Here is a 21,086-nt window from a genome sequence, read left to right as displayed (position 1 = left end):
TGCATCACTAGGTTGTGGAGGTTTGCTTTATTTTATTTCATGTTTATTTCCCAGACACTGTTTGGTCACAACAGCAATAATGCTGAAGTGTTAATGAAAGCAGAGCTTGCACTTCCATTTTCACAGATCAGGGTAACCAATTTTGCACTGAAATGTATAAAATTCGGCAACTGTGAAGCCACTGATTTGTGCAGTAGAAGGATGTAAATCATCATAGGACAAGCTGATCACAGGACAAGCTGATTTTGACAGCAGATGTTTCCAGCTTGCTTGCAATAACTACCATTTTTTTGCTTCCCAGCATAAGCAGCTGCAAATATGATTTCTAAAACAACTTAATGATCTGAACCTACTATGTGTAGTTATTTGTGCTATCCTTTTAAATGGCATTTAAACAAATACCCTAAGGACCAGAAGGATTTTGTTTGTAGCATTTCAAAACTGCACCTGAATATACATAGAAGATAGCATAAATTTAGTTCAATACCTATAAAGCACTCATGCTAAAACAAAATTTAGAATAACTTTAAATTCAAGATAAACAATGAAGAAATTTGTTATTAATGAAAACGGCTAGTTATTTAGTTCAACATCAGCAAATGAGCAAGCGAAAAAAACGTATATATCACCTCTGGTAGAGAATTTGCTGGGATGAAAGGAGGAAAAGAGAAAGAAGGCAAGGAAAGAGGAGACAAGAGTATTAATGAGGCTTTAGCCAAGTAATTTAGTACACGATCTTGCATTTCATGACAAGGTTGCAAACACACCCTACCCACACACTGCATCCTTGAGAAGCCTTACCCAAAATCTGAGCCGTCCATTTACATGGCTACATGCTTTTGCAAAGATTACTGTGCATACACAATCTTTTTTCTGAGTAAAAGCATGTTTCTGCTTTACAAGTAAGAAACTGAGGCATGAAGGTAAGCAAAAAACAACTTTCTTGGGACCACAAGGACAAAAGTAGCAAAGTGAAAAATGAAACTATATGTACTATGTTCACTAGTAAATATGTTTATATACAACTGTCCTTCAGCCATGGGACCCAGAACACACTGCCTTCCTCCCCTCCCTCCCCATCCCCCCCCCGAATTCTGATTTTTCCCTTATTAAACATTAACAGAAGCCAAACCATGAGATACCCAAAAATTTCTCTTCTTCAAGGGCAAAATGCTTTGAGAAGTGTTTCACTCTCACTACCTCAAGAAACTCTGTCAAAAATACGACAATCCCATTACTCAGCAACAGAAGGAACTCCAAAGCTTCTACACAACACAGTGAGTCAGGCTACCTAGAGCCCTGCCAACCCATCTAATCCTCCACCCCCACCCCATAATTTTTTCCTGTGGTGAGCACAAAAAAAATACTGCTTTGTCCATGACAGAAGCAATGTGGCAGAAAAATGTTTTTACAGGATATATAAGTGCCAGAGAATTGATTTGGTTGGTGTTCTGATTTTTGTTCTTTTAAATTCCAGCCATCTTTGAAAGATTGTTTTCTCCCCTTTCCTTGTAAATACAAAGAGCAAAACTCAATAGATCCTCCTTAGGTTTACTAAAAGAATATATTTAAACCAGCAGAATTCAGTCAGATGAGGCAGAGGGACCTAACTATGTAAACACATGGGTAAGCACGTATCATTTAGAATGGATTTGATACACATATTGCATAGCAAAATCTACACATACAGGGATAGCTCCTCTGTTAGGTCTTACAAGAGACACCCTGTCAGACATACTACTTTTCTTTGGAAGATTATAAACAAGAAATACTCAAAATCCTGAGAAAACAAGTGCAGGTCAGAAGACTCATTACAAGATTTCACAAAACGTAGAAGTGTTCTTTCACAAATAGAAATCAATGTAATGCGGTACATCTGCTGGTCATGTTTTATTCCTGTTAACAGAGTAAGATTTTCAGATAGTAAATTCTGAACATGCAGAGCTGAGATCGATCTACCTGAATCACAAGGAAAGGAGAAAAAACATATGTAACTTTTCAAGTGTTTTTCTTTATTTCAGTAATCCATTCAAAATGGTTCCTATGAAAGTTTGATACAAAGAAAAAGCATATGAAAAAAATGACTGCTGATAATAGCTCTAGCACTGTAACATGTAGACAGCATGTGAGACATCTGAAACCCTGACTTGTCAAAATTCATCTGTAGGGTTTTCTTTTTTGAAATCCCTTTTTTTCTTCATTTGATACTTAGTTTTACAAAGTTACCTGAGAGCTGTTTTGGGAAACAATTTCTTGCTTCAGAAACCAAAACATTTTAGTAAAATTTCTTCATTTTAAAATTGTCAAGTGATCTACAAAAACATTTCACAGCACTTCCGTTCTTACAACTTTGTTCTGTTTGGTTCAATGCCTATAATTTGAATGAGAAAACTATTCACCTACTACAGCATAATGAAATGTATATCTTCAAGACATAACTGCTTTTTTCCAGAACCTCCCCAATCCTCTGACAATGAGACTTGTCCAGTTATTATATTATTTATATTATCTGCCCTGCACTTAATCAGAAGTCTCATTTACAGGAAGTATAAGGCCTTTCACTTCAAATTTCTTAACACCAACTTGTCTTGAATAATCTTTCTTTACAAAAAAAAAAAAAAAAAGATTTACTGAAGCCATGACTGAATGACTGAAAGAAAATTACTTCAGACCACTGCAGTAAATCAGTCCAAAAGGATCACACATCACACACAGCATGTACATATATAGTGACTCTGCGTTATTGGAGATGACTGTGAGGTGAAGTATTCCACCAAGAAAGCCACAAAGGTCAAACAATCTCAACTGGAACCATTATGTATTTTATGATATCCTATTCACATTGACCAATTTTAAACCTGTATTTCAGGTACTTTTGCTGCTGAACACATTCTGGACAGTCTGCTGTACTTTAAAGCTATCAAAAAAAGCCTCTTCTACGAAGTTTAAAAGAACTATAACAATTTAAGGAAAATTTGCTATTTTCAGCACAAACACACTGCCTGCTTATTTTTCAACACATTGAAGGGATTCTGGCTGACTCTTCACATGAGTTCCTGATTCTAGGTAAGCTTTTGGCAAGCTTCACTGCTGCCACCAAACAATAGTTCAGAATTTTTACAGTGGCAGTACCCTGGCAATAAAAGTTTATAAAAGGAACCAAAGAACCATCTAGCTATATAACAAAGGAATATCTGAATCTAAATCACTTTTTGCAGTGTATATTTTACCTTCTAGATTGAGTTACACTATCAGAGACTGGCCAAAAATCTATTTTACAACAATTTCAAAAGTGGGGTCAACACCAGTTACCTAAGCCTGTTGGGTAAGCAGTCACAACGTTATCTTCCACTGGCAGTAACAGACCTAAGCACTAAAACCTAGGTGCTGCTAAAAAGGGGTTTCTGCACCAACTTCTAGTTTCAGCTGTACCTGTTCTATTTGCTGCTCAGAATCAACAGCCACTGGTAACTAGACATAAGAGTGTTTTAGCTTGACGTTGGACACTGACAACAGTATTTAAAGATTAAATTTAAAAAAAAAAAAAAGATAAGAACACTGCTTGAAGACAGGACATTGCAATAATATGCTTTCCTTCCACAACTTATATTAAAATATCAGAAATATTTTAAAAATCATGATGAATTATTTTTCATTTTCAGTCGATGTTTTTTGTGTCTAAAGTGAGCAGACAATCCCACATAATCTCCCCAGGGTCCTCAAAAACCACATCTCTGCATCCTTTCTGCCTCACTTAAGTACAAAAACATGTATAAAAAGCCATTAAGAGGAAACACGTTATTTCCTTTACAAATAACAAAACAAAACAAAACTCACAAAAATATTCAAATTTGCTATGCTGACCATTTTTATCCCATTCATGAAGGGATTCAACTACTTGTCCAGTTCACAAACACCAGGCACTTAGTACAAGTTAACATCCCATCTACAGTAGAAAAAGCTGCTTCTGTGAATTTGCACGTACATTCCAGTTGCTTTTTGTTTGTAAGTGTACTCTAGAGGAACTAAATTACAATTTCCAGTGAAAAACATAGGATCTTAACTAGTCAAGATGAGGAATACATTCATCAGAAGATTCTTAGAATAATTTAAAGGGAGGACAGTTTTATTAATTTACACATATTCCTAAACCTCATCTACATTTTTTCCTGTCCTTTTAAAAAATAATCTTGTGGGGTCTTTTCACGTATCTTGTGTCAATACATTGCTGTGCAGCACCGAGTTTCATTTTTTTTAATAGCTTCAACAAACTGATGCAATTGTTCCTAAATAATGAAGGAATACAATGTATTATAGTGTTACAAAAACAATAACATAGTATCAGTACTGCTTTTAAGACCTAGTTCAGGAATTTTCCAATAAATTTCAACACAATTAGATTCAGCATGAGGAAAAGGCAGTACCTCAGAACTATGACGCTCAAAACTCATGAGGACCTGCTTCTATACAGGGGAACCCTGTAGACTACCAAACTGAACAATTCCTTGTAAATGCTCTTTTTTAAATTCACATTCCTAAAACAGAATGGTTCTAGATGAAAAAGTTTCAGGGAAAAAAAATAAATATATATAATATATATATATTATACTCTCAAAGACACAATTAAATTGTGTTGAATTACATAAATTATAATAAAAAATATAAGATAGTGCAACTTCAACATAGATTGAAAAGTTTACCTAACTTTCAACCCCATTTGAAATGAAATAGCTGAAGTAACACAAGTCAAGTCAATTTTTTAATTATATCAAAGCAGAATTGTTTAACAGGTCTGCAAAATATGTTCTAAATTATAAATTAATGAAATTTTATTTTAAATGCAAATTTAACTTACTAATCAAAAGCATCAGACTGATTACAGAACCTCTCTCTTTGCTTAATTTCTCAGCACTGCAGTCTGTGAGAGCTGAAGATCAGGTTCCAGAAACAAACTCAGGTCTTCACTCCTTAAATCTGATGTATTCTTAGTAATAGATGTGTTTTTTTTTTTAAACTTTGTCATATGGTCACACAGCAGCCTATTATTATCTTACAGGCAAGATTCTGACCACAGGGTATTATAAGTAGAGTTAAAACAAGCAGTATTATTTTGCAGTCCAGAAACATTTCCATTTCCAAATTTTCTAACTCAAGTAATCTCTCAGTTCCTCATTGTGGAGGAATTTTTCAGGTATCTACAACAAAAATTATTCAGAAGTACTTGACTTCCTTTGACCCCTTAATTAGAGAAAGCAAAATAATATAAGAAGTTATCGGTACTTCAGTGCCACAATATGTTTGGCATCTTGAAACAGAATGAAAAACAGTGTTCTTCTGTCGTCTCTCTCTGCTGGCAAAACATTTAATTGTATTTAAACTGACAGCAGGAGGACCGATAATCCTACTGGGGAGAAGAAAAACCTCTGGCTACACTTGCTAACACTGAGAAAGATGAGGAAGAGATTTCAGTCGAGCATACAAACAGCTATGGTCCTCTAAAATAAGTGAAATCCAATTTATCCTGCTCTGTGAGTTTAGCCTAACCTCCAGAAAACACAGGAAATTCTATTACTGTTAGAAACTGAAATGTGGTAAAGAAAACCAGAAAACAAGAAGTATAAGAGGTATATTATATAAAATATAAGATACCTTTGTTTTGTTTCCCTTCTAATCAATTCTCATCCACTGATCTTCAAAAGTTTATGTTGGATTGCCATCTGGTGGTATAAGAAAATAAAAAGTCTCTGACAAATTGGTAAGCATAATCACACATTATTTTAACCTATAATGTTGGAAGTTTCATTTACAATTTCATTATAGACTATTCAACACATTTTTAACTACAGTCTATAATGTGACAAACTTTGGCACTGCATCTCATTTTTCTTTTAAGAAAAAAAGAAAGAAAATGTTCACAAGTTTCTTTCTAAACCTAAAATTCTGATACACGAGAATGACTTTCTTGTTTCAAAGTTTGCTAAAAGAGATTTTATTAAACCTCTCCAAAATCTCCAATTCTAGATGACTCAAGCTGAGTTCACAACACTAACAAAAATATTTCACTATTTGGCTTTAACTTCCGCATCAGTTTCCCAGGAATTTATAATACAACAATAAAACATCCTTGTCCAGAATGCAGTATCTCACATCAAATAATCAGACTTTCAAAAATACCATTCAGAGCAGTGCACTTCCGCTTGGAACTGGAATTCAAGGAGTGAACAGGAAAATATACTTGAACTTCACAGGAAGACTTAATTCAGGCAGAGTCCTTACAGCCAACACTTAAAATAGCAAATAGTTTAGAGTTTACGTTGTATAAAAGACAAGGACTGTAAATTTTGATTACATAGAATAAGAATTTAATTAATTATGGAAAATTAAGTATGATTGCTGTTTTTGTGTCTTTTAACTTGTAAAAAGTTACTAGATACAATCAGATTATTTCTGGAATCACAAAAGCCATTCCTGCTCTCATAACAACACCAATAGGAAATTCCATGTTTTTGTTCCAAACTCCCAAAGTACAGCTTCTTGTGCATGTAATATGGACAAACGGACAAACACATTTTTAAGCCTGCTTTGTTCTAGAAGTGTCTGGTATTTTCCAGTTAGATATTCCAAAAATCTTAACTGCCTGGTACAGATCAAACATCAATTTCAGGACTTCCATACAAATATAGATTGCTTTAATGAACAATCAGGAAAATGTAATGAGGGATTTTCAATGTTTTCAACAGAGTTCACTGAAACTAAATCACACTTTATGAACAATCTGAAGATTATGCAAAAAACATTTCAGGCCACCAGCCAATAGAGAATTGAACTAATTTAGTTTTGTAGTAACAAAACCACTACTAATCATTTCAAAACATCTGAGACATACAATTTCGTTTATTAATCCACGCTATTAGACTATTAAATATTTCAATATTCACCCCTTCTATAAAATGAATTAACAGTGCACACTTTGAGTTACAGCAAATTTGAGCTATGGTAGTTTATTGATAATATAGAACATCTTCATTCATTTTATATTTTATATGTCTATGTGATTTCACATAAAGCCAGTTCAATTTGAGAACTCACAGCCTCACAGAAAGAAAGCATCTAAGAAATACACAGGTTCTACTGCAAGCAATTACCAATTAAACCTAGTCAAGTACCAGTCCCGTAAAAGTGCTTAAAAGAGGACAGTAGTGATCTGGATAGAATGACCAGAGCAACTTAAAATGTATTTTGGTAGTATACTGCTCCTTCAAACTGACTTACCTGCAGTATTTTGTTTTGGGGCTTAAATTCTAACTATCCTTATACTGAGGAGGAAAAAAGAGAATAAACCCTAAGTTTATGAAACTTTTACTGACTATACCATACATCTCCCTTTTTAATCAACCCATGTCTATATTAATGGCTGGTTTGCTTTCTTGTGTATCACAAATTGTATAAAAATAACCAGCAATGTAGTTCTCATTTGTTTTTCCAAGGAACCTTAGAGAATGAGATTTAAATTCCATTTATAAATATTGCAACTTATATTTTGTAACAATCCTAAAATATTTCAATTAAGACAGAACAGCATTATGCCCCATGCTACCTTGGTTGTTCCCAATGACCAAAATTAAGCAATAATCATTTCCTTATTATATAGCCCCTACTAATATGAAAAAATGAGCTTTCGAATGCACATGAACATCCTCTTGATTCCCTGGCAGCTTGCTTCAGATCCAAGCCTTTGTTACTTTCCTGGTTTGCGCAATTTCAGCTTTCTCAAAACATTCACCAAAAGCCAACGATGAGTTTTGCATGCCATAGTATGTACTTTGACATTAAGGGGTCCATTTTGACTAGCTCTGACTACTGAGATGGATGTGCGTAATTTATGAAAACAGATCTGCCCCTACTATTATTTCAACCACCTCTCAATTGCCATTTTTACATACGTGCAGTTGTGTTGGAGCAACACACCTATGAGCTAATACTAACAGCCACGACTACAGACCACAGCAACTTATGCACAGAATATTAAGAGATGATATGAAAGAAAATAGGTTGTCAATAATTAAAATACTTAATAATTAGCATATTTAACAAAGCAGCCATCTGCAAGACCACATTCTCAGTGTTCATTTATATACAGCAACTACTAAAATCTGTGATTGAAAAGTAAGGTCACACCGACATACTGAGTATCGTTATTCCAAATTCTAATCAGTCAATTGACTTTTCTAGAGTCAGCTCCCAAAGTGAATTAGAATTACTGATGTATAAGTTTAAAGAGAAAAATGTCTGCAGGCGACATTTTACCAGGTCAGTTGAATGGTTCTTCAGGAAGGTCAAAAGCAGAGAGACAATTTTGCGTAATTTTAAGGCATCACTTCTGGGCATACCCAATATACAACCTTTATTTATTCAAATAATAATGGTCTTTACCAGTTCTAGTTAGATCTAACAAAAATTGAACAGCAACATAAATATAAACATATATAAACATTTATATTAGATTTACAAATAAAGTCAGAAAGTTACATAAAGACTGCTAAGTCATAGCATCATAGAAACATTAAGTTTGGAAAAGCCCTCCAAGATCATCTGGTCCAACCGTCCTCCTACCACCAATATCACCCACTAAACCACGTTCCTAAGTACCACATCCAACCTTTTCTTAAACACCCTCAGGGACAGTGACTCTACCACCTCTCTGGACAACCTGTTCCAATGCCTAACCAGACATTTCATTCAGTCAAAGTAACAGCCAGTTCATCAGAGTTTCCTGTTTCTAGTACTGGCCATTTGTGAATACTTCAGAAAGAAGTAACAGAACAGAAGCAAGTCTGGCACAATATCCTTCACAAATCCTCTCATCTTCTGTTAATCTACAACAACAGGATTTCAAAACCTGAAGGTTCTATTTGAACAGTTGTATGTAGTAACTACAATACAGTTGCAAAGATAAATAAAAAAATAATCTTTTCCGAGACCTACATTTGATTCATTATAGAATTAAAACTTTTACCTTTAAAGATTCAAGTTGAAAATACATTTTTACTTGCACGCACTAATAAAAGAATCTGTAATAAACAAGAATGTGTAAGTACTGTTCCCTATAAAATGACTGAAACGTTATGTAATACCATTGTGACAATTTAAAATGTTATATGCTTGGAGCACACTTAATTCCAATTTTAAGTCTAATCTAGCTAATGCTCTTTTTATCTTAAAGCCATTGTGCAATATTTTTAATCTTATCTGAATTCTAAACCAATCTTAAATTGGTTCACAATTAAAGAACTGCAATCTAAGGAAACAGTGTAGAGTACTCAGAAAAATTTATTTGTATGAATTACAGTAACTAAGTACACATATAGCCTTTGCATAATCTGGCCTTAGATACAATCCACAGGGAAACTTCCTGCAACTTTGCAGGTCATGTTCTCTCCCACATCTGTAATTTCATAAATACTTGATTTTCCTTACTTTCCATTTTCAGTCAAATTTCCCAGCCTATGCACAAACTGGCCTTTTAGTTCCCATTGATTCTTGTCACTTTCCATCTTTTACTTATCCGACTTTGTCCAAACAAGATTTTCGCACCTCATCATTTCTACAACGTAGCACAATCATATCTCCACCACTGCACATCTCCAGGTTGCAAGTACTGTGAGGCTAATTCAAGGTATAACACTCATCCTCCTTTCCCTACCTTCAAACAAATACCTACTAACATCCTGCTTAGCCTTCTACTTGCTACCTACTTGTTTTACCTAAGACCTCGTCAATTCAACTCCAAATCTCATCTTTGCTCTTTCTATATTTCTACATGCCCATTTCCCAGGGCTCAGCCCTCACATCTCTTCAGAGAATGCACTGCATGGCTAGCCACTACCTGCACGGAGAGGGAAGGAAAAACTAGGTCTCCTTTCAGAGGCATTATTAACGAACATGTACTTCTTTGAGTCTGTTTGCCCTTTTTTTTTTATTCCAAAACTTGCAGCACCTGTGAGCCTGCAGCACCCTTCTCTTCTACACTTCACCTCTGCTGTAGTGAATTCCATGAAGCAAACCCATTTTTCCGCCATCCCAGCCTCGCTTTCACTCTGTGTTACGTTTTCCCCCCTCCTCGCACATACACCTTACCCATCTTTCACCCACCTTCCTCACTCAAGCACCTTCCCTCTCCCTTCTCGATTCCATTTCCATCGCATTTGGAGGCCCTTTACAGCTCGCCCCTTGCGGCCCAACACTGCCGCCCCCGGGGCAAACTTTCCGGCCCCAACCCGCACCAACAGCCCAACAACACCACAGCCCTGTGGGCAGGAGCGGCCGGCCGCTGCCTTGTGTGTTCACCTCTGCTGTGCTCTTGTTCGCGTTCATCTGTTTATGAGACATAACGTAAAAATCTGGGATTACGAAGAAAGGAAAACACCCCACTGTTATGTTTGTGGATTATTTGCTTTTGGTATCCCTCCTCTTGCATTTGTTTGTTTCTAAGAGCATTCTCAGGGTGTACAGGGGTCCACTGAGAGCACGGTGCCTTTAGTAATGCTGCTGTTCCCAAACTAGCTCAACCAAAAGCACAGTTCAAAACCCTTTTCTGCCGGGCCTGTACCGATCACTCACAGCAGCATGTCTGCATCCACAGGTGCAGTCATACCTACATCAATTAATTCTCACAGGCCCACTTACTTCGCACTTGGAATGTGTAAAGTTAATGTGCAAAGATTATGGGACAGCTTCTAGAAGGTTTAATGCTTGTTTGTAAAAATGTTACATTTAAAAATATGGCAGGCATTTCTACACATCCCTTTCTATTTCTTTATAAAGCTTTCATAAACATCCAGCTTAATTATTCTCACCAGTCAGAGACCTGTTTCCATCCAAGAAATGACATGCTCCTTGCTTTTACTGTATTTCTTTTTTTTTTACTAATCTGATAAAGTGCCTACAATAAACTCTAACAATACAGTCAGAGCAGAGGTCTATTTGCAATCATCAGTTGTCGTCATCATTCAACAGAATCATGTTTCTTTCTGAAAGCTATTTTCTAATGCTGAGAACACATGCTACATATTTGTGAGGTTGTAGCAGAGACTGGGAGCGCAGCTAGAAATATTAAACATTCTGCTCAGCACCCGTTTCACCTTTATTAAACAGAGAACTTGTATGTACCTCATCTGGGAAGATCTTAACTGAAGAATCTGAATGCAGTGACCATTCAGGTCTAAGGATGAAAATGACTATGTATGAATTAGTCTTAACGATCATTTCAAAACAAACCATCATTCAGTAGCCTTAACAACTTCCATGCTTCTAAAGGTAATGTTTCATAAAACGTTGATAATAAATCTAGTAATGGCACATTGTGGTGGTTTTACTCGGGTGGGTGGCCGAGCTCCACCACAACCGCTCTCTCACTCCCCCTCCTCAAAGAGGAACGGGGAGAAAATATGATGAAAAGGGCTCAAGGGTTGAGATAAGGATGAGGAGATCGCACAGTAATTATCATGACGGGCAAAACAGACTCAGCGTAGGGAGATAGTAAGATTTATTACCTATTACTAACAAGCTAGAGAAGTGAGAAACAAAGGAAAGAAACCAAAAGCACCTTCCTCCCCCATCCACCCTCTTCCACCTCCTCCCCCTGAGTGGCGCAGGGGAACTGGGGAATGGGGGTTATGGTCAGTCTATAGCGCTTCTTCTCTGCCGCTCCTTCTCGGTCACTCTCATCCCCTGTGCTGTGGGGTCCCTCCCATGGGATGCAGTCCTTGCCGAACTGATCTGGCGTGGGCTGCCCACAGGCAGCAGCTCTTCAAGAACTGCTCCAGATATGGGTCTGTACCACGGGGTCCATCCCTCAGGAGCGAACTGCTCCAACCTGGATCCCCCATGGGCAGCAGCTCCTGCCAGGTCACCTGCTCCTGTGTGGGCTCCTCTCCACAGGCTACAGGTCCGGCCCGGAATCTGCTCCAGCAGGGGTCTTCCACAGGCTGCAGCCTCTGTCGGTGCAGGTCCACCTGCTCCACCGTGGTCTTCTCCACGGACTGCAGGGTGGAACCCAGCTCCACCGTGGTACTCCATGGGCTGCAGGGGGACAGCCTGCTTCACCATGGTCCTCACCACAGGCCGCAGGGGACTTCTGCTCCGGCGCCTGGAGCACCTCTCCCCCTCCTTCTTCACTGACCTTGGCACCTGCAAGGCTGTTCCTCACTCCTCTCACTCTCCCAGCTGCTGTGTGGTACAGCGTTTTTTTTTCCCTGTCTTAAATATGCTCTCACAGAGGTGCAAAACAACATCACTTATTGGCTCAGCTCTGGTCAGCACTGGGGCCCTTACCAAACATGGGGCACCTTCTAGATCCTTCTCACAAAAACCACCCCTATGGCCCCCTGCTACCAAAACCTTGCCACGTAAACCCACTACACACATATAAAGGGTTTCTAAACTATTACCTATTCTTTCTATTCTATTGTTTCTGCTAATCGTTTTTTTTTTTTTTTGGTTGTATTAAAAATGCATAACAATATACCAATATTTACAATATTGGTATACAATATTTACTGGGTGTTATTTATTTACAGAAATCTCTAACTTTTATTTAACAAATTCACTCTCATAGATTTCATTCACTTACATTCACATAAAAGCTTTGAGATACTGGGCCCAAACAGCCTGCCCAAAATCACTGCTGCACACCACTGAGCACAACGGATGCCAGCTATTGAGGCCTTTCCAATTGGTGAAGTTCTTAATCTGCAACAACACGCTAGGGTACGAACAGACCTTTTAGGCAAAACTGGTGTTCATTGTGTTTTCTCCCCTTTGTCTGAAAAGTAGGTTTGAAGATTTGATTGTCTGTTTTCAGGGTAAAGCAGCAGGACAAAGAACAGCATTGCAGGGTCTGGTGCCCAGTGCTGTTCTCTTGTGATAGAACACGCTTTCTGGTCTCTTTAAAAGATGTTACTCTGAAATCAGTGGAGCACTGAGAGAAGTGTTCTTTATTATTATTGTTGTTGTTATTACAAGCCAGTTTTTAACCCTTGTTTTTCAATTTCTGCTGGTGCCTTCATACATTTTCATTTATTTCTGTAAAGATCTCCACATAATGATCAAATTGCTAGGTGTCCATATAAGAAACTACCTGACCTGGCATTTAAAATAAAAAGAAGTACACAGAAGATGATATTGGGAAAGAAATTTAACATGATTCATATTTGGATCTCAAAATGAAGAAGATATTAACATTATCTAACATTTATTCCCCCCCCCCCCCCCCCCCAACTTGTTCTGAACTTCCAGGATCAGAAATCATGACAGCATTATTTCAGGAGAACAAGAAAAAAAATGGGTTAAGCCCAATGACAGTCCAAGGAGTGCTCATGGTATTTTAGATTTACAGCAGAATTTTGAAATGAGTCATGTCTAGGGCTTGTAAAATATCCAGTTTCTCTTGCTTTGTGTTTCATCTCCTAATTTTCCAGTGTAACAAACTTGTTCTTCAGTATTTTTCCTCCACCAGAGGTCTCCTCCTCTACCTGTCCTTAATTGCGTTTTCATAGGTACATATGAAAGGATCTGTCTGCTAACATTTGTTGAACAAGTGCACACAAGCCTTGAACTGCCTTCTGCAGATTCTTCCTACTTCAACTGTATTAGAAATAGCAGTTATGCTACTTCACCTGTGCAAGTCTCACATATTCTGCTCACGAAATTCAAAAATTGAAAATATGTAATAGGGAAACAATTCACTAATGATTGAAAAAAAAAACTGGCAGATGACGTATGATAAGAAAAGGCCTACAAAACCGTCACTCAACTAGTTGCTAATTGCCCTTTTTTAATCACTATATTCATCATGTTACTACAGGTAATTTAGATTTCTTGCAACTGGGAGCTTATTAAGAAGCTCTAAGCTACTGAATTCCTTTTTGAATAACCATTAAAAGGCCACATCTTGGTTTACAGATCCTTTAAATACAAATTAACCCTTAATTCTACTTTATCCAACTCTTTTTTCCTTAAAATATAACTACAACAAAATGCCTAACTATTTTCAAAATTACTGTGCTTCGTTCATGCTTTCCTTGGTTCGGTATTAAATGTGATATTACCTACAAGGAATTCATGGAAATACTCCCTTACGTCTTCATGATTAAAAAATTAGAGGCCTAAAAATTTTCTCCCGTAAAATGACTTCTGCTGCATAGAGCACCTTTTGGTGTGGCAGATGTCTATTGATAAATAATTGCTGCTTATTGTAGAAAGTAGTAGTCTTTCTCACCTCTCCGTTGAACATATTGGAATTTATGTCACCTCTTTTGTTTACTGTCACGTTTTTTTGTTAATTTTCCGCAGCTTTAAATGGGTGATTCACCAGCCAAATACAAGGCTTTCGTCACCAATTGTAATTGATGCTTTTTCTCAACAGTAGACATTTTAAATTTATTAATCTAAATTCTACTGACACAAACGAAAATGTGTTCAAGATAATTTAATTAAATTTTGCAGTAAGATTCTACAAGTATTAGATACAACCTCTTGGGAAAATGAAGAAACCAATTACACAATTATACTCCCAAGATACGGGAGTAAAGATCTGAATGAAAGATGCTAAAATACCTTTAAAAAAATTTGCATTTCATTTGTCACTTTGGACTAACTTCAGCTCAACTATGCTAAGCTACTCTAGAAATACGAAATTTAATCATTTATATTCCTATGATGGATACAGAGAAAATGAATTTATTTACTGTAACTACAAATAGACATTGCACTCTAGATAAAACCTATGTTTTATCCAAAGCTAAACTCAAAGCCTAGGTAAAACTAAGTACCAGTCCCAATGGAACACCTGTCATTAAAGCACTCTCTGACAAAAATTGCAGTGTGACCTGCCTTTGCTTCAATGCCAAAACAGGACTTTCTACTATTCCCAGGCTGGTCTGTGTGCCTCATCCCCTTTACAATCAGGGCTCCATAAAACTCCAGAAGTCTGTAATTACCTCAACAATTTGAATTCTTGTGTCTCCAAAGCTTATTCCTATTTTTTAATTTTTTAGTTTGGCATACCTCAGAATTCGGTTTTAAGTAGTTCTATAAGTTTTTAGATAATTTTTAGACTCTCACCTAACTTTATAGCATTATTAGCTAAATCTAGTGACTCGGGGAAAAAAAAAGCTATTTTCTAAATAGTACAGACAAATTCTGCTTTGCTTGCTGTTTGGTTTGTTTGTTTCTAGTTCTGTGTTTCTGTTCATGAAACCTCATAGCACTATTGCATGACCCTTGAGAACACCTGTGTTAGGCTCACCACTAATTACGGGCTTTAAGAAGCCAGCCGTGAGTGCAGGAGGGATGCCAGCCCTCCCACACGCTGCCTGCCCCCCGCTTCCTCAGCTGCAACTTTTCAACACTGCGGAATCCAGCAGGCTCAGCAGGTCCTGTGATGAGCTACAAGCTGCCCGGACTAATTAGCTTTGGAGTCACAGTGCAGGCTGAATAGTACAGTACTGCTCGGAAGCAGGCTTGCCATAGATGTTGGAAGCGTTAAACAGCCTAATGACCACAGAAGTCTTTTCGGCGGTGCCGCCGAGTACAGCTTTTTGGTCCTAGTCAGTCCGACCCCAAACGCCTCAAAACCTCTGAGTGGAAAGGCGCGGTACTCACCTGTCTGGGGGCACCGCTGAAGGAAACCTTTATGACCTTCGTTCCAGGAAAGCACGGGCACTGGAGTTCGCCCACCGAGCCTGAGGAAATCCCTTCCCCTCGCCCCCAGTTCCTCACTGGAAAGGCTTTCTGCCGGGGCGAGGGAGCAGCGTTCCCCTGCCAGCAGCAAAGAACGGGGTCGGAAGGGGCCGGGGGCCCGGCGGCCGCCCCGCGTCCATAGGGGTCTGCCCTCAGCACCGGGCGGCTCGGTGCCGGTTTCACCGGCCGCCCGCCGGCACCGGGCTCAGCCTTCAGCACTGGGCGGCTCGGTGCCGGCTGCGCTGGCCGCAGGGAGGCCCGAGCAGGTCCCTGAAGTAAACGAGTAAGAAGCGCGTGCTTAACGAGGTTTGCTTAAGCTTGTCAAGTTTCTGCGCTATTAGACCGTGCTGGGCTTGGCAACGTAATCCCAGTTAAACCTTACACGGAGGGCTCCTGCTGTTGAATTCAAAATAATCGTGTTTCGGGCCGCCACGGGTCCGGCTGGAGGGAGCTGCTCTGGAGGCTGCTTTCCTGCCGCTCCTGAGGGCAGCCGGCCGGAGCCCGCTCCAGGCTGCGTGCCCCTGAGGGAGCTAGCTTCACCTGCCCGCTAAAAACGTGTAATAAAAATAAGTGAATTCCTGGTTACTTAACTCTTCTGAGCTTCGCTAAACGCCGCCTTCTCCGCTGAGCTGCCTAAGAGAACGGCGAGAGCGATGCTGCCTCCTGTGGTAGCTGAGGCGCTGCTGCCCGAGTGGCCTGGAGGGCGACCGCTCAGCTCCAGCTGGGGTCAGGCTCCTCCTGAACCTCGTGTGGAAAGGTTCAGAACCACCGCAGGGTGAGGCAGGAGGGAGAGGGTAGGAAATAAGACGAGGGTTTTGGTTTTTTGTTTTAAACATCACGAACTTTGTCTCAGACTCATCAATCGGGCTTGCAGTCAGATGAAGGTTATGTGATAGTGACCAGATTAAATGTATAAATGGTCTCAGGTGGAAGTATACGTTATAATTGCAAGAGGACTTCTTTATTTAAATTAACGGGTGGGGTAATTGTGTCTCTGACATACTTCCATTAGCTGGTAAAATAAGAGGAGAAAGATTAAAGTTTTTTGTAAAATGGAAGAATATTTTAAACATGGTAAATATTAAGGCCTCAGCAAGTTTAAGCAGACAGTATGTGTTATAGATGGTTATCCCAGAACCATTTATAGTAAGGTGGAGGTCTCTGAAAACACATTATGGATCATTGCCAAGGATTGTATGTTTTTTTTTTAATTTTTTTTATTAAGGTAGAGACTGTATGTTGTGGCTTTGTGGTGTTGCCTCCCCCCCCCCCCCCCCCCCCCGCCTTGAATGAAGAGCTCACTTGAGTTGTTAAATTGCATTTTGCTGTGGATACAACCAAAACAGCTTTTCAGCCAGCTGGTGTTGAAGTCTTCTTTTTAATATGTACTTATGTATGAACCCTTACAAATAAAGGGTCCTTTTACCTAACAGTTCTCATTCCATATCACATTTCCAAAAACTCTTATAAAACGTGTGCTATTACTGAGAATTTTCCATATGGACATACTAGAGAAAATAGAAGCAAAACATTAATATATTTCTATTGTGAGGTCCTTGGTTATATGCCATAGGTCACTGTGAAATTTGTACCCTGTGCTCAAAAAGATATTGTTTCCTTCTGCTGGCATAAAACCTTAATATCCATTATTCATGTAGACCTTCATGTTCTGAAAATTGTGATTGTAATATGTCAGTCTAATAAGCTCAGTTAATACTGTCTCTTCTTATGCAGAAAATGTAAACAAACTCCAAAGATGACAAGCACTCGCTGACCTGTGTTTGATCTGTCATGTTACACTAAACACTGACAATAAATATTTATTGTTACTAGATGCAAATAAACAGAAGGATGTTGGAGGCATAAGAATGTGTTTACCACTGCTAAATAAGTCACTTGGAGAGGAGAGAAATGAATGTTGAGGAAGAAGTAGAAATGAAAGCTAAGCTACTACTTTTTGAGGTAATTTCTGCAGAGCTGTGTATGTCATCAAGGCTATTGGTTTGCCACTCATATACAGGTTTTACATAGCAGATAGCAACAGTCATTAACACCAGCAAAGAGGTTATATAACATGCTTAAAATATGGCAAGGTTTACTGTAATTTGGGGGATGAGAATGTTTCTAAACTTCAATTGTGTTTGGTTTGCATTTGTTTTAAGGTATTATAAACTGGGTCCTGTCATATATAAACTTATGTATGTATTTAAATTGAGTGACTGACAGAATTTGGATTAAGGAATTAATTCTATAGCTCTGTGTCTACCTTTATAGCTCCTCAGTATGTTAACTATTGGGCAATGAATTTTCATGGAGTTCTGAAAACTGACACTGAGTTAGTTTTGTGATTATTTTTTTTTATGAATGGTGAGTCATAATGGCGTATACTGTGGGTAGAACATTATGAAAAACATCTTCTCTGGACAGTGTTTCCAACATACTTCTAATTAAAAGTTTTATTTCAACAGTGTTATTTTCTCAAATAGTTTATTTTTCTTTGGAGGCTACTTAAAAATTCAGTCTTGAGTTGTTTGTCTTTAGAAGGAATGTTTATACACAACGTTATAGCAATCAGCCTAGAAACTAGAATTCCTCCTAATGAACAATAGCTTTTTTTAAACACAAGAACAAAGACTTGCAACAGATGCTATTACTCTCAAAATTCTGATGTAGGCAAAAGAAAAACACACATTATGTGTAATATTTTTTTTTAAGTTATTGAAATCTTAACACACTAATCAAAGAATTACTCTTAGTCTTGATCTAATGATTTCAGAAAAAGAAACTGTATTATAGGGAAAGTTTCAATAATAACAGCACTGTTAGAATTATTATGCATACACTTCTATTATTTACCCGTTTATCTGGTGGTACGCTCACCCTTCAGCTGCCCCTCTGAAGGCAGCTTCAGGAGGGTTATGACAAGCCATCCTGAATTATTCGGCAGACGTATTATGTTTATATATTTGCTAACAAGCGTTTTATATCTTGCTCTTTTCTCAGTCATCTGCATGCTGTATTTACTAGCTACAGGGCTGAATGCATGAAATACCAAAAATCCTTTATAGGGTTCAGAAAGCATTTCAAAGGACATCAACAGACATGCAAGTTTCTAAGTTATTTTCACGTGACCTCTTTTTTGGGGGGGGGGGCGAGGGCTGGAGGTGGGTGGGAGGGGTTTGGCTCTAAAATGATGATCTACCTTGAGTACTATTTTACATAAATTACTTCCTTTGGATTTAATTTTTTAAAATAATCCTTAGAAGATTTTTTTTTTTTGCTTCAGTGAAGGGAGATTAAGATTCAAGGCTCTCAGGCTGTATTCCTAAATCTGCTGGTAAATTGTATGGCTTAGAAGATCCATCACTGTCTATGTTTGTATGTATAAAAGCAGCTACTTCTGTGTTAGCAGAAGGTTGATGTATATCTTACTATTTGCGAAAGCTTGAACTCCTGAGATGAGTAGATGTTCTAGCAAAGGTTTCGCTTAAAAATAATCACTGAAGAAAACCATTACAGTCTCTAATTTTATTGAAGTTTATTGAAGAAATACTCTGCATTTAGTTTCTCAGTATTTACAGTTGATTTACTACATCCTTGTTCTTACTAATCAATTAAAAGTAAATATGCAATGAAAAAATAATATATTCACGGCACAGGGAGATCACCAGACACCCTTGGCTAGTGTGCTCTTCAAGTGTTACCTTTTGTACGGAAAAAGTAAAAGACCATTTGCTCCCATGTGGATAAAAGTACTTATTACTCTCACATCCAAGTACTGCTCTTAAATTTACAATTTTATGATTAAAAATCATAAATGTTTCAGTCCTGTGTTTCCTAAACTGCTGGTTTGATCAAGAGGTGTGATGTTAAAAGGGAGTTACTTGAATAACTGAGGAAGGAGAGAGGTTAGTTAATATTCTGAAATTCTTTTAAACTGCTGTTTTGTCATTCTTTTTGCTTATAAAAGGCACAAACGTTTTATGACTGTAAATATGTTAAAATGTATAAGACAAAGGATAACATAGTTAAAGAGCAAACCTTTATAGATGGTATTCATCTTATAGTACAGGTAAGGTATCTGCCACTACCTTGAGTGAATTCAAGTGATTTCAATTTTTCTTTTTTTATTGGTTGGAAATGGGGGGGACGGGGTGTTAAAGTCCATTTTGAGTAAACTTGAGGGACAAATAACTAAGTTATGGATGAGCCTTTCAGAACAAGCTGCAATCGTTCATTTCTAAACTAAAGGGGGGAAAGTATGGATTGTCTGGAAAATGTGGTTTATATTACAAAACTTCTAAACACTACCAATTTTGAATAAAAACTTGTTTTGACCGAGGAGAATGTAGCAGAGCGTAGTGATACAGACATTGTTGCTTGCCATTGTATCAGATGCTTGATCTCATTAATAAATACACCAGAAAAAAATATTCCAAGTGTAAACAAAGCATGGCTTCTTAAAGGAAGTGAGTTGCAATGAAAATCATGAGATATTTGTTTAATGTTGTCAATGCTTCGTGAAAAAGGCAATTGTTTCCAGCTGTTACTGCAAATTCTAAAAGATCCATCCCAACTGTGAATTAATTCCAAACCAGTTAGCACTTCAACTCTTCATGAAACAATAACAAACAAGAATTCTGCTTTCTGGTGAAAGGGGAGTTAACAATAAAAATCAAACAACTAAGAAACTGATGGTCGTCAACTGATGTTATGGGTAACTAGACTTATTACTTAAGCATGAGGGAAAGCTTTTCTAGTACTATTGGCTTTTTTTTTTTTTTTCCCTCCACTAACTATAGGTAACTATAGATGGTTTAAAAAAAATAGTTTAATCAAATTGGAGCCTTCTGTGGTATACACTGGGAGTTTAAAAAAAAAAAAAAAGCTATGAAAGAAGGACAGAAAGTTGAGAGAGGGGAATCAGTAGTAGATTGATGGGGGGAAAAGAAAGTATAGTAAAAAAAAGGATAACGTATCACCTAGACGTGAAATACTCATTCTTCTTCTCGAGTTAATAAAAGTCATAAATATTGTATACTGTCATGCTGAATCTACTTAAGTCCTCAGCCAAGGAAAAAGCTATTGGTCCTAATATTTTTAATTATTCCTTTTCAATAATTTTCAATAATAATTCCTTTTCAAACAGACTTGAAAAGGAGAAAATATGGACATGATCTTGTTCCTTCTTGACCTCAATATTCATATCATTAAATCTGTAGACCATTTAGGACCTTACATCATGTTCTCATAGTTATGTATGCAAGGTCATGTTCACCTGATCCTGTGAATCTTGAAATTATGATTTTTCTGAGACGTATATTTCTCCTTTGTCTCTTTTTGAT

The 21,086-nt window shown here is 37.7% G+C and overlaps 1 protein-coding gene and 1 long non-coding RNA gene across 2 annotated transcripts in view; one reads left to right on the top strand and one right to left on the bottom strand.

Moving 5' to 3' along the window:
• RYR3 (ryanodine receptor 3) overlaps nucleotides 1-5,668 on the bottom strand; it is a 234,166-nt gene extending 228,498 nt beyond the window's left edge. Inside the window, exon 1 of the mRNA XM_066997687.1 lies at nucleotides 5,650-5,668. The gene's annotated coding sequence lies outside the window, so the exon portion shown is untranslated. The remainder of the gene's footprint in view (nucleotides 1-5,649) is intronic.
• Nucleotides 5,669-15,848: 10,180 nt separating this feature from the next.
• LOC125182170 (uncharacterized) lies at nucleotides 15,849-18,850 on the top strand. Its single transcript, XR_007161325.2, has 3 exons — nucleotides 15,849-16,024; nucleotides 17,575-17,703; nucleotides 18,745-18,850. It is a non-coding gene; the product is annotated as an uncharacterized lncRNA (long non-coding RNA).
• The last annotated feature ends 2,236 nt before the right edge of the window (nucleotides 18,851-21,086 follow it).

Source organism: Anser cygnoides, chromosome 5, assembly GCF_040182565.1.
Source record: "Anser cygnoides isolate HZ-2024a breed goose chromosome 5, Taihu_goose_T2T_genome, whole genome shotgun sequence".
Taxonomy (NCBI): Eukaryota; Metazoa; Chordata; class Aves; order Anseriformes; family Anatidae; genus Anser; species Anser cygnoides.
This window is presented reverse-complemented; position numbering and strand designations above follow the sequence as displayed.